Consider the following 13368-nt stretch of genomic DNA (forward strand, 5'->3'; position numbering starts at 1 on the left):
TTGGAAACCTTGTTGAGATGCCTTAAACACTTGTTGGTGGCTTTTTGTGAAGCTGATTTAAAGGCTATGGGTTATTTGTGGTTAATATACAAAAGGAAAAAAGAAAAACAAGGAGAAATGGCCTTTATGGAGCACACTCCTGAGGTTTCACTGCTGGGTTAACTGACATTCTTTCCTTCACTTCCCCAGTTAGGCTGACCTCAACATTCTTGGTGTCCAAGACTTCCAAAAGAATGTAAACCACATTATCTTCCCCAGAGGGGAAAACAGAAACAAAGTTGGATGATATGTCAGGATAAGGAGTAGGTCCACCATGTGTTTAAGAAGGAGGAAGAGTTCTACTACAATCTTACCAAAAATCAAAGTTTTGCGGACATGGGTTTGTCCACATAAAAAAGAAGAGTGGCTCTGCCAATTACTCAAAGGTCCTTTACAAGCAGTTAAAGAGCAAGTTGGGAGCCATTATTCTTGGTTTTTGCCACACACCTGTGAGATCAAGATGGGAGAGAGAATACAAAGAGATCCATATCTCTAAAGGATTTTAAAAATGGCAAGATACTGTAAGTCAGTGGTGAAAAGAGGGAAAGGAAGCAAGGTTCTTCTTTGGCCATCACTGAATGTTGGCAACACTGCATTTTATGGTTGCTTTCATTATGCGCTAAATTCAAAAGTTTTAGCCATGGATAATTTGATGCTTTGATTTTACTTTATTCTCATTTTTTTCATTGCATGTTTTAAAATGGTTTGTGTTCAAGAATCAATTTAACCACAACAGAAGAGACTCTGATTGGAATTTGTATGACTTCACTCGAGGTGCAAGTAAAACGGGAAATCAGTTCTCAAAAAGAAAACTCTCAGGCTTGCAAACTTTCCTTTTTTCTTTAAAAACATTTTTAAGATGGTTTATCTTTAAACCATCACATTTTGAAAAAGATTCTTTCAATGTCAGTGTTTCTCTGAGGCTCCATCATAGGTCCTCCACTGTTCCCATTCCAGGCACTCTGCGTAACTAACAGCATTAACTTAGAGTCTCAGTTGGCATCCATGTACTGGTCACTCCAATATTTCATCTCAGTTCACATCTGCTGCTCTTTGGACTCGCTTACCTAACTGCCTGATGAACAACAGCCTACTTGGTATCTCATTAGCCCTCCAGTGCATCACATTCAGAAATGAAGTCACTGCTCTTCTTTACTCTCTATCTAAGCTTTCCCTCTGTGGCTTTAGAGTCTACCCAGGGAGTCCATATAATTAATCCAAGGATCTCTCCAACTCTTCTATCTCATCCAACTAAAGACAAAGTCCTGTCAAAATGCCTCCCCAACAGCACGTTAATATCCTTTATGTCCATCTCTACCACCACCCTAAGTCATTGCTATCTCTGACAAATTTTGCTTAAACAGTACCCTAACCAGTCTCCTTACCACTTACTCCCACCCCATTCATTTTCCCTCCACACAGCCCTCAGAGTAATCCTTCTTGAAGTGATCCCCATAAAACACAAATATGATCATACATACCAGATTAAAATCCACAAATAATTCTCATCATTCCTAAAGTCAAGTCTAAACACCTTAATTTAAAAGACACTTACTGTCTAATCTATTTCTACTTCTCCATTGAAGATTTTCACTTCTCCTTCCAGGCACACTGAGCATCTTTTCGTCCCTAGAACCTGCCATGCTTTCAGTTGGAACATGTAGTTTGCACTGCCCATTTTTAATCCAAATGTCAGTTTCCTAGGGACATATTCTTAACCTAAAATAGATCAAGGACCCAGCTATGTTTATAAAACACCCTAACTTTTAGTGCAACACTCATCATATATTAATTAATAGTGAGCAATGTCTCCTCCATGTTACTATATGCTCCCTAAGGGCAGAGACCACATTTGTCTTAATTACTACTCAGCACCTGGTACTTGGAAGCTATTTAATAAATACTCATTGAATGTATGTACATGTGTATTTCTTTCTTCATTGGTACATCAGGCCACATGATCTGCTATAAACTTACCAGTGACTGGCTCGTTCACCACAAAGGAAGTATGAACCATTCTGTATCCAGGATGCTCCATAATCAGTACATCACATAGAATTTATAGGTATCACTTGCCCCAAATTCTGCCTAGTTAATAGGACAGTAACAGTGTCATATAAGCTTAGCCAGACCCAAATACTTGCTTACCTTTGACTAATTCAAAAGTCAAGAGTGAAATAAATAAATAAGGTTGTTAAATGGTTATTTACTTCCTTTATTTATTCTCCTTGATCCTGTCACCTAGTTTAGAGAAAAGTAGGGAGTCATTCATAGAGAAGGAAATGGCAACCCAAGATGTTATTAAGCTGGAGGAATATTTTACCCATCCCCTGAGTACAACTGATAGTTACTACCAATGTCCACTTAGTTCCAAGTACCACTTAGACCCTGAGCATGTTGCCAGTGAGGCACTCTTGTGAACTTCTTCAACCTTGAGAATATGAGAAAAATCATGAGTTTATACAGGTATTACAGTGATACCTCAATCAGAAGAAGGTTTTTTAAGGCCTATTTTAACTCTCTCTAACCCTCGGGTATGTTTCCCCTTGATATCAGATAAAATATCAGGTATGATCTCTTGAGATAGTTTAACTGACAGAAGATGTGGTGTTAGTGATATATTGTGGAAAATGACAGAATTGTGCCAAAGGTGGGACAGAAGACATGATCGAACAAGAGGTATGCCACCTGCAGTGTCTCACCTCACGATAAGTGCTCAGTTCACCACTTATGTTCTGCTCCTTGCTGCTGTCTTCTCCAATCAAACAGGAATTTCTTACTGTCTCATTTACTCTTAAGATTTACTGATAGGATGCTATATTATTATGCCAAAATCATTATTGGCTTGACAGTTTTACTGCTCTATAACTGCCTAGGGTGATGAAATACAATCATAATTAGAAATTAAAATATCTTCAGTGGTCTCAATAATTCTGCAAGTCAGCAAGACATACTTCAAACCCCAGCACTGGATAGTGCATAAAGTAAGATGCCATAAGGAAGAGAAAACCATGGAATAGAATGAATTAGATCAACTCTGGATAAACACAAAGGCTTAGCAAGAATGCTGTGCTGTGCTTTTCTTAGCTGCTCAGTCGTGCCTGACTCTTTGCAACCCCATGGACCCCAGCCTGTCAGGCTTCTCTGTCCAAGGGGATTCTCCAGGCAAGAATACTGGAGTGGTTAGCCTATTCCTTCTCTCCAGGGGAACTTCCCGACCCAGGAATCAAACTGGGGTCTCCTGCATTGCAGGTGGATTTTTAACTATCTTATCCACCAGGGAAGCCCCTCAATCCACGCTTCCAATTCCATCACTGGGTATTGAATAAAGTAAGATGCTGCATAGAAGAGAAAACTAATGAAACGGAAGGAATTAGACCAACTCTGGATAAACCATAAAGGTTTAGCAAGAATAATCCTATTCAATTACTGTACTAGAATCTCTGAGGTACTTCAGTTGCTGTTAGAAACAAGCCAGGAAACTATGACAATGCAGCAACTTTGCTGGAAAACCATACGGTGACTTTCCATAGAAGAGCCCTTTCCAGAGGCAGTCGTAACAAAAGAGAATGGTGTTTACAGGGACACCTGGAGAAGAAATTTGGCCCCACCTATTTCTCCTTTTGTCTCTTTAAAGTGTCAGATCTCAGAAATGAACAAGGAGTGATGATACCTATCTCACACAATGGCTCTAAGCAATGAATTAGTACATGTAAATCTCCTAGCACATGGTGATATATCTGGCTCATAACAAGTATTCAAAAAATTTAGCTCCCTTCCTTCTTCCTTTCCCCACCCACACTCAAGTACCTACTTTGTGCTGTGGGAATCACACAGTCACTGAGAAAAACAGAAACCATTCTAACCTGATATTAGCAGGTCCTATTCTCTAGGTATCTTTTCACAATAATTTGATCTATCATTTGTCCTCTAGAAATAGGATCATCGAGGTGCATTTTTTACTTCTGTGTTTAACTCAGCTATAATTTAGCACAACAATCTAAATAAAACTAATTTTAAAGTATATAATTTTACAACTAACTCTAATTTGGAGATAATATAATAAGTTTAAAATTCATAATATATCAAAACACCAAGAAACTCCCAATGTATCTCATCAATTTCAAGTTTAAATCTATCCTAACTAGCTTAATACATCAAACTGTTTGCAGCTACGAGGCAGAATTTTCTTGTTTTCTTATTTTCTTATGCTTATGTTTCTTATTCTTACACTTAGCAGCAGGTAAGGTAGACTCTAAGAACAAGAGAGGTGTGATAGAATGGAAATAATTATTTCAGTCCACATAGTACTATTAAATGGATTCACAGTTTGTTAATTCGGCCAAGCACTATGAAGAGCCTGCTATATGCCACTGTTCTACGGTATGCAGTTGCAGGTATATATTTCTAGTGCTGATTCATAATGTGGCACTAATTCACCTTCCTAGTTTTATCTCATGAGTATTATCTTCTTTATAACTACAGTAATAACATATGCTAAATGTTTGTGATAATGTTAGACACAGTACAAGTGCTTTATCCCATTTACTCTTCACAACACTCATATGAAACAAGGATTATTTTAATCCTTATTTTGCCAGATGAAGAAAAGAGCTATGGAAATAATGTTTAACTTACCAAGCCCACCCAGTTAGTAACCAAAAAATCTGAAATTCAAACCAAGTATGTCTGATTCTAGAATCCACTCCCTAAAGTCTAAACCAATGCTACTCAAAGTATGGTCCTCCATGGACTGGCAGTATCAGCAGCACCTGGGAGCTTCTTAGAAATACAGGAACTACTCAATCATAACTTTGTGGAGCGGGGCATAAGCCCTCGATGCTAAAGTTTGATAAACATTACTCTAAACCACTACATAATACATATCAGTCTCCCTAATTCACAGTACACTAATGGTATCTGGTCATATTACTACTCACTTGTATTTAAGAATTTTTAAACCTCATCATAGGTGTCCTTCTGGGTAGTTGAAAAACAACTCTGTGCCATATCCTTTAAGCAAAGTGGTGATTCATCCTAATTCTCCTAGGAAAATCCCATTAATTAACAGTGGTCATGATATAATTAACAGTAACCGCTTTCACTCTCAGAAGTGCTATGGTCAGACCACAAGTCACATGGCAGTCCTAGCTATAAAACACTACCTACCCTGGTTGCCAGTTTCTCTAACCTCACCCCCAGCTTCTATTCTTTAGCTACAATAATGGCCTTCTTTCAGTTCCTTAGAGATGTCAAACTCATGCAAAGCTTTAACATTTCTGTTTCCCCTTCTTGGAAGACTCTTCCTCTAAATTTCAGAATAATTCGTTCCTCCTCAGTAGCATCCCGAGGGTGGGCTGGTGAAGTAGTCTGCACAGCATACAGGCAATTTTGAGAATTTTAAAACAATAGTAAAGCCAACTAAAAAAGTCAGCCTACTTTTCATTTATCACCATGTACCAGCAATTGTAAACAATGTTAGTGAGAAAACACTGCTCCCCCGAAAAAATACTTTGTGATTTGTCTTTTAATAATCATTGTATTCTACAGCAAAGTTAATAAGGAGAACCCTCAGGTATATAGGTAGCCCCCAACAGACACAAACACAGATATTTGTCTTGCATCATTTCAACAGTAAATTCCTAATAGTTTCAGGACATTCATAGTTTATTTGGGGTAGTTTGTGTCTCCAACCCCTGTGTTACTACATATTTCTTAATTTAAACAGTAGACTTGAAGTAAATTGTGGTAGTGATTATAAAGATGAAGAAATAGAACTTGACTCATTTGAATTGTCATCTTATTTGGTTTCCTGGAATTTTTATTTGTATTTAAGATTTTAAGCATAGGGAAATTCAGTGGGCCAGAGTAGCCAAAGCAGTCTTCAAAAAGAATAAAGATGAAGGATTCACACTCCTCAGCTTAAATACTCACTGCAAAGATATGGTAATCAAGATAGTCTGGTACTGGCATAAGGACAGTCACATATGTCAGAGTCCAGAAATAAATGCTCTCCTCTAAATCAATTAGCTTTCAACAAAAGTGCCAAAACAATTCAGTAGGGGAAAAAGCCTTTTCGATACATGGAGTTAGGACAACTAGATATCCATATGCAAAAGAATAAAGCTGGGCCCTCATCTCATATTAACTCAAAATGTACCAAAGACCTAAGTTCAAGAGCTGAAACAGTAAGACTTGTAGGAAAAATATAAGTGTAAGTCTTTGTAAACCTGCATCATGCCTTTTTTTTTTTTTTGTCACTCAGTCATGTCTGACTCCTTGCAACCCCATGGACCATACAGTCCATGGAATTCTCCAGGCCTGAATCCTGGAGGGGGTAGCCTTTCGCTTCTCCAGGGGATCTTCCCAACCCAGGGATCAAACCCAGGTCTCCCACATTGCAGGCAGATTCTTTACCAACTGAGCCACAAGGGAAGCCCAAGACTACTGGAGTGGGTAGCCTATCCCTTCTCCAGCAGATCTTCCCGACCCAGGAATCAGACCGGGGTCTCCTGCATTGCAGGTGGATTCTTTACCAACTGAGCTATGAGGTAAGTCCATATCAGGCCATAGTTATTTAGATAATGCCAACAGCACGAACAACAAAAGAAAACTAGAAATTGGACTTTATAAAAAATAAAAACTTTTGTGCTTCAAAGGAAACCATCAAGAACCTGAAAAGACAACCCATAGCATGTGAAAAAATATTTGCAAATCATAAATCTGATAAAGGACATAGCTAGAATATATAAAGAATTCTTACAACTCAATAATAAAAAGACATAACAGTTCTAGAAGGGACGGGCGTTTGGCAGAGACTGGATGCATGTATATGCACGGCTGAGTCCTTTCAGCGTTCACCTGAAACTACCAGAACACTGTTATTCAGCTATACTCCAATGCAATATAAAAAGTTTAAAGTTTGTGGAAAAAAGACAAAGCAATTAAAATGGGCAACAACTGTGAAAACAGTATGGAGGCTTTTCAAACAACTAAAAACAGAACTACCATATGGAGGTTTCTCAAACAACTGGAAACTAAAAACAGACCTAGCAATTCCACTCCTGGGTATATATCCAAACAAAACACCAAGTCAAAAAGATACATGTGCCCCAATGTTCACAGCAGTATTATTTACAATTTTCAAGATATGGAAGCAATCTAAGTGTCCATCAGTAGATGAATGGATAAAGAAGATGTGGTATACATATATAATAAAATACTATTCGGCCATTAAAAAAAAAAGAACAAAATTTTGCCATTTGTAGCAACATGGATGGACTTGGAGGGCATTATGCCAAGTGAAATACATCAGAGAGAGAAAGACAAATATGATATTATATTACCTATCTGTGGAATCTAAAAAATACAACAAACTACTGAATATAATAAAAAAAAAGAAGCAGATGGCCAGCAAACACACAAAATGATGCTCAACATCACTAATTATTAGAGCAAAGAAAATCAAAACTACAATGAGGTATCACCTCACACTGGTCAGAATGGCCAACATTAAAAAATCTACAAACAATAAATGCTGGAGAGAGTGTGGGGGAAAAGGAACCCTCCTATGCTGTTGGTGGGAATGTAAACTGGTGCAGCCACTATGGAGGACAATGTGGAGGTCCTGAAAAAAAACTAAACATAGAGCTGCCATATGACCCAGCAATCCTACTCCTGGCATTTACTGACAGAAAACCACAATTCAAAAAGATACATGCACCCCAGTGTTCATTGTTGCACTATTTACAATAGCCAGGACATGGAAGCAACTAAATGTCCATCAACAGAGGAATGAATAAGGAAGATGTGGTACATATATACACTGGAATATTACTCAGCCATAAAAAGAAACAAAATTGGGTCATTTGTAGTGACAAGGATGAACCTAAAGTCTGTCACACAGAGTGAATGCAAGTCAGAAAGGAAAAACAAATATTGTATATTAACACATATATATGGAATCTATAAAAATGGTACTGACAAACCTATTTGAAGGGCAGGAATAGACACACAGATGTAGAGAAAGGACTTGTGGACATAGAGGGGGTAGGAGAGAGTGGGACGAATTGAGAGAGTAGAACTGACATATATACACTACCATGTGTAAAATAGATTATCGCTAGTGGGAAGCTGCTATATAGCCTGGGGAGCTCAGCTGAGCACTCTGTGGTAACTGAGATGCATTGGATGGTGGGTGGGATGGGAGATGAGTGAGACCGAGGCTCAAAAGGGAGGGGACATATGTATATGTCTGTGTATACATCTGTACATGTCATAGCTGATTCATGTTCTTATACAGCAGAAACGAACACAACATTGTATAGCAATTGTACTCCAAATAAAAATTAAATTTAAAAAATGTAACGGACAAAGAAAACATACAAATAGCCAATAAAAAAATGAAAAGATGTTCAGCATCATTAGCCATTAGGGAAACACAAATCAAAATCACAAAATAACTACCACCTCACACTCACAAAGATGGACAGAATCAAATTTTAGATAATAACGTGTTGGCAAGGAGTGCTGGAGAAGTTAGATCCCTCATTCGTTACTAGTGGGTATGCAAACTGATGCAGCCACTTTGGAAAACAGTATGATAGTTCCTCAAAAGACATAACATAAGAGTTGCCACGCTGTTGTTGTTGTCGAGTCACTAAGTCAAGTCTGACTCTTTTAAGATCCCATGGACTGTAGCCCACCAGGCTCCTCTGTCCATGGGATTTTCCAGGCAAGAATACTGGAGTGTCCTTGTCCATGGAGTGCCATGTCCTTCTCCAGGGGAACTTCCTGACCCAGGGATTAAATCTGTGTCTCCTGCATTGCAGGTGGATTCTTCACCAGTAAGCCACCAGATACTATTGCACTCCTAGGAATATGTGTGTCTGAAAGTCATTCAGTCATGTCCGACTCTTTGTGATTCCCTGGACTGTAGCCTGCCAGGCTCCTCTGTCCAGGGAATTCTCCAGGCAAGAATACTGGAGTGGGTGGCCTTTCCCTTCTCCAGGGGATCTTCCCAACCCAGGGATCAAATCCAGGTCTCCGGCATTGCAGGTGAATTCTTTATCATCTGAGCCACCAGGGAAGCCCAAGAATGCTAGAATGGGTAGCCTATCCCTTCTCCAGCGGATCTTCCCAACCCAGGAATTGAACCAGGGTTGCCTGCACTGCAGGCAGACTTTTTACCAGTTGAGTTATCAGGGAACACCTAGGAATATACTCCACAAAATATAAACATATGTTCAAATAAAATTTTGCACGTGAATATTCATGTCAACATTATTCATAATATAAAAACAGTAGAAACAAACCAAATGTCCATCAACTGATAAATAGATAAATGAAATGTGGTATATTCATACAATGGTATATTATTCAGCAATAAAAAAATGAAGTATTAATAAATGTTACAACATAGATGAACACTGAAAACAAGATGCAAAATAAAAGAAGTTGGCCACAAAAGATTTATGATTTCATTTATATGAAAAGTCCAAAACAAGCAAATCTATAGACCCAAAAAGTGGATTAGTGGCTTCCTAGCACTGTGCAGAAGTGGTGATACAGGGAAACAAGAGATGATTTTAAAGAGAATGGAATTTTTCTTTTGGGGTGATGAAAATGTCCTAACATTGACTGTGAAGATAACTGTACAACTCTATGTGTATACTAAAAACCACTGAATTAACATTTTAAATAGGTGAATTTTATGGCATGTCTATCTCACTAAAGCTGTTCCAAAAAAAGGATTTATAATGTGAAATAGTGCAAACTGCATATGATATAGTTGTTATTTTTATCTTTTTATAGAAAAAAATACAATGATGTAATTTAAAAGTACTAATCCATTATTCCCTCCCTCTTTTGTACAGTATGATTATTTTATTTTTTAAATTTGTTACTGACATGATACTACTATAAAGCTTGATAACATTTTGTCATTGTCGCTGTCTTTTCTAGTCATTATTATCATTCTTTTCATTACATTAATATTACTAAAAATAATTTTATCTAAAGAGGATAGAAATGTTAAAAATTACTTATCCTAGGTGACAAATGCCACTAATATATTATTTATTTAGATTACTTAAGAGTTTAGCTCAAATTGTATCTCCTAACCATACCGTTAAGCCTATAATCCTTTTGTTAGGAGAAGGGAAGCCTTCTCCTAATCACTTTGTTTAAAAGAGTCCACTCCATGTCCCCAAAGACATCACTTTTTCTCCTCTTACTCAACTTTACATTTTTTATAACTTAAAATTATCTGACATTATATTATTTGTTTATTCTTGTCTCCTTCTCTAGAATGTTAGTTCCCCTGTTTTGCTCACTCTTGCATACTCAAACCACAGAACACATTCAATCAGTTTTGGTGAATAAAAAAACACAAAATTTTATCTACTGCTTAAATTTTTTCACATACATTTTATCCTTGTACACACTTTCTGTTTTTTACCTTGAGATGAAAGCACTGGTTCTCACCAGTGTCCTCATCAGAGTATTTCCTGTATGGACATTGTATTCTGCTAGATAATTCAGAGACGTCTGGCAATCAAAATATCTTTGTCTAGGAATTTGAAATCCCCCCAAAATTACACAAAGCATTTTATACCTCTGAATTATCTTCAACAAGGTTTATGAGCTGCAGTTCACCCAACTTTGCGACATTCTTTCTTAAAGTTATCAAAAAAGTATAATTTTTTAAGTTTAATCAGCTAAGATTATCCCAGAATTCATTACTCCTCTTTAGTGATAAAAACCAGTCTCCCTTATTGAACCTAAATATTGCTGGACTTTGTTAAACAGACTTCAAAACACTCACTTCTGAAAACTTGACAAATTTTTATAGCAACTACTTCTTAGAGCCTAGATTTTTTTTTTTTTTACTATTGTTTCTATCTCCTTTTCAAAATAATAGTTGTGTTTTTAAAACAAAGCAGAACCCTGTTACAATATGGCTTAATATTACAACTGCTTGTGTAGGCCATAAGTCAAATCCTGTCCCTCCCAAAATGCAACCACACATGGTAAAAACCTAACCACACTGTTAAGCCTGTAACCCTTTTGTTAGTCATGTTCTGGGATATGAAAGCTAAGAAAAAAGGATATTACTATGTATATAGGTATATTAACATGATATTCCTTCTGGAAAAGTTTCTCCAAACATAGTGAAATAATCTTTGGAACACCATTCCTGAAGTCTTGTGAATAATAAATTTGGTGGATTTAGATATTTGTGTATAGATCTTCAACAACCTAAACTAACAGCTGCACTGCAGAATGGTTAAGAGCCTTGAATCTGGAGTCAGAATGCCTATGTTCAAATCCCTAATCTACCATTTCCTAGCTGTGTGACATTGCCCAAGTTACTTATCCTCTCTATACCTCAGTTTTATAAGCTTTAAAGTGAAGATAATAACAGCACCCACCTCAAGGGGCTATGATGATTAAATGTTAATCATGTATAGTACTTAGAATTGTGCTTATGACACAGGACACCACCATTTTTAGGTTGAAAGGGAAAAAAGCATTTAAAGTCTTAGTTACCACTAAAGTATCAATTTAAAGTTTAAAATATAATTTCACACATTTTAATATAAAATTAGCAGGAACTTTATTTTAGCTTCAGGTTTTCCATGTAAAATTATATTTTATCTGTTCAACTAAAGTAATGACTTTCTGAAGTGAACACTTATGCAGAAGCCTAAGAGATGCAAGATTATTTTCTTATACTGTTGCAGCCTAGTAGGAAAAGGACCCATGGCCCTCCTGCTAAGTTTAGACTAGACGGTTTTCTTAAACAGTCACATATTTCTTCATTAAACTGTTTTTAATGGCCTTTTTGATGACTGCCAGTTTCCTCCACAATAAAGGGAGTTTTGACCTGTGAATTCATTTTTTTAATCTAGTAATAACTTTGAATACATTAACTGAACATTGTGGACCAAGTAAGGAGTCAATTACTTGTATTTTCCATCCTCTGAATAAAATACAAATGAACCAACTTCATCACTAAACTTAAAAGGTTGTCTTCATTGGCAAAGAAGTCTAACTATTTTCTGCTAACTCAAGTTCTTTTAAGAGAATAAAGAAAGTTGAATTATCTGTGACCTAAAAACAACCAAGTTTCATTTTCCCTTGCCTTCTGTGAACACCAGTCAAGTGACCTAGTACTGTTTCACAGTAGCGCTCCCCATAAAATTACTCTAAGAACTCATTACGTAGAGAGCTGCCTATAAATTACGATCCAGCACAGTTTTCATTTTCATAAAGAGATGCTGTTTATTTTTCCTTCCTCATTCATTCTTTATTTTCCTTTTTCACTCATCTAGCTATTGGGACGGCGTGATGAATGCATACTCCGCAAGTCCCTATCTTTGGTAGAGAGACCCCAAAGATAATCTCCTTGTCAACTAGTTATAACAAGTCAGAAGAGAGACAACCATGAATGAGTCTGAAATCTTAGCGCAAACACTCTCCAACCATGCTTGCTTTTTGTAAAAGGACATCCTTTCTCCTCAAGTGTTTAGTTTTTATAGATGCCAACTGAAAAGATTTCAAGCTACACACACACCAAACACCACATCACCATTTTGTGCCCATTCAGATAGGGTCTGTGTAGGACAGTAAGCATACAGGAAATACAGTTCATCTCACCAACACACATTGGAAAAGATCCTCATTTTCAGCATTTTCATGTGTACTTTCTTTGGAGTTTCAAAAGAGAAAGTGAAATATCAGTTTTAAGTTTAAACATGTCATCACAATTTGGGGGATTTTTCACATTATAAAAGTAAAAAACACAACTGGGATATACTAATCACTCACAATAAAATGTTTAAATGCATCTATGATGCATTTTTTCTCTTGAAAATATATCTTTAAAATTCTGATGACCTTTTGTTTTCCTAATTACTTCCTAATTACTTGCTTACACTGTTGCTAAAATATCACAATACATACAAGCTACAATTTTTAATACCCTGGTTTGAAAATATCTCTACAGCTGTTGCTTTTGTAGGAATCCCTTTTTTTAAAGTTGAGGAATAATGCCATAAATGAAATATAGATACTTAACAAACCATTTTTATGTTTAAAAGCAATTCATTAACTGGGCAGCTAACTAAAGAGAATACAAAAACCTCACTTTTAATACTCACAGGTTCTTATTGTGAATATTTGTTCTGTTGAATACTTTTCTGTCAGGCAAAGTCTCCAAGTTGGGAATGGATCCCTGCCAAGTCTCTGAAAATCGATTGCTCAAAAATCTTAATTATAAGAAAGTAAACAAAGAGCGGGTTGAAGCAGTGCAGAGTTCTAATGAGT

The 13368-nt window shown here is 36.8% G+C and overlaps 1 protein-coding gene across 3 annotated transcripts in view; it reads right to left on the reverse strand.

Moving 5' to 3' along the window:
* The window catches only part of SLC25A21 (solute carrier family 25 member 21), a 498703-nt gene that overhangs the window by 417410 nt on the left and 67925 nt on the right, over positions 1–13368 (reverse strand). The window lies entirely within an intron of this gene.

Source organism: Muntiacus reevesi, chromosome 15, assembly GCF_963930625.1.
Source record: "Muntiacus reevesi chromosome 15, mMunRee1.1, whole genome shotgun sequence".
In the NCBI taxonomy this organism is placed as follows: Eukaryota; Metazoa; Chordata; class Mammalia; order Artiodactyla; family Cervidae; genus Muntiacus; species Muntiacus reevesi.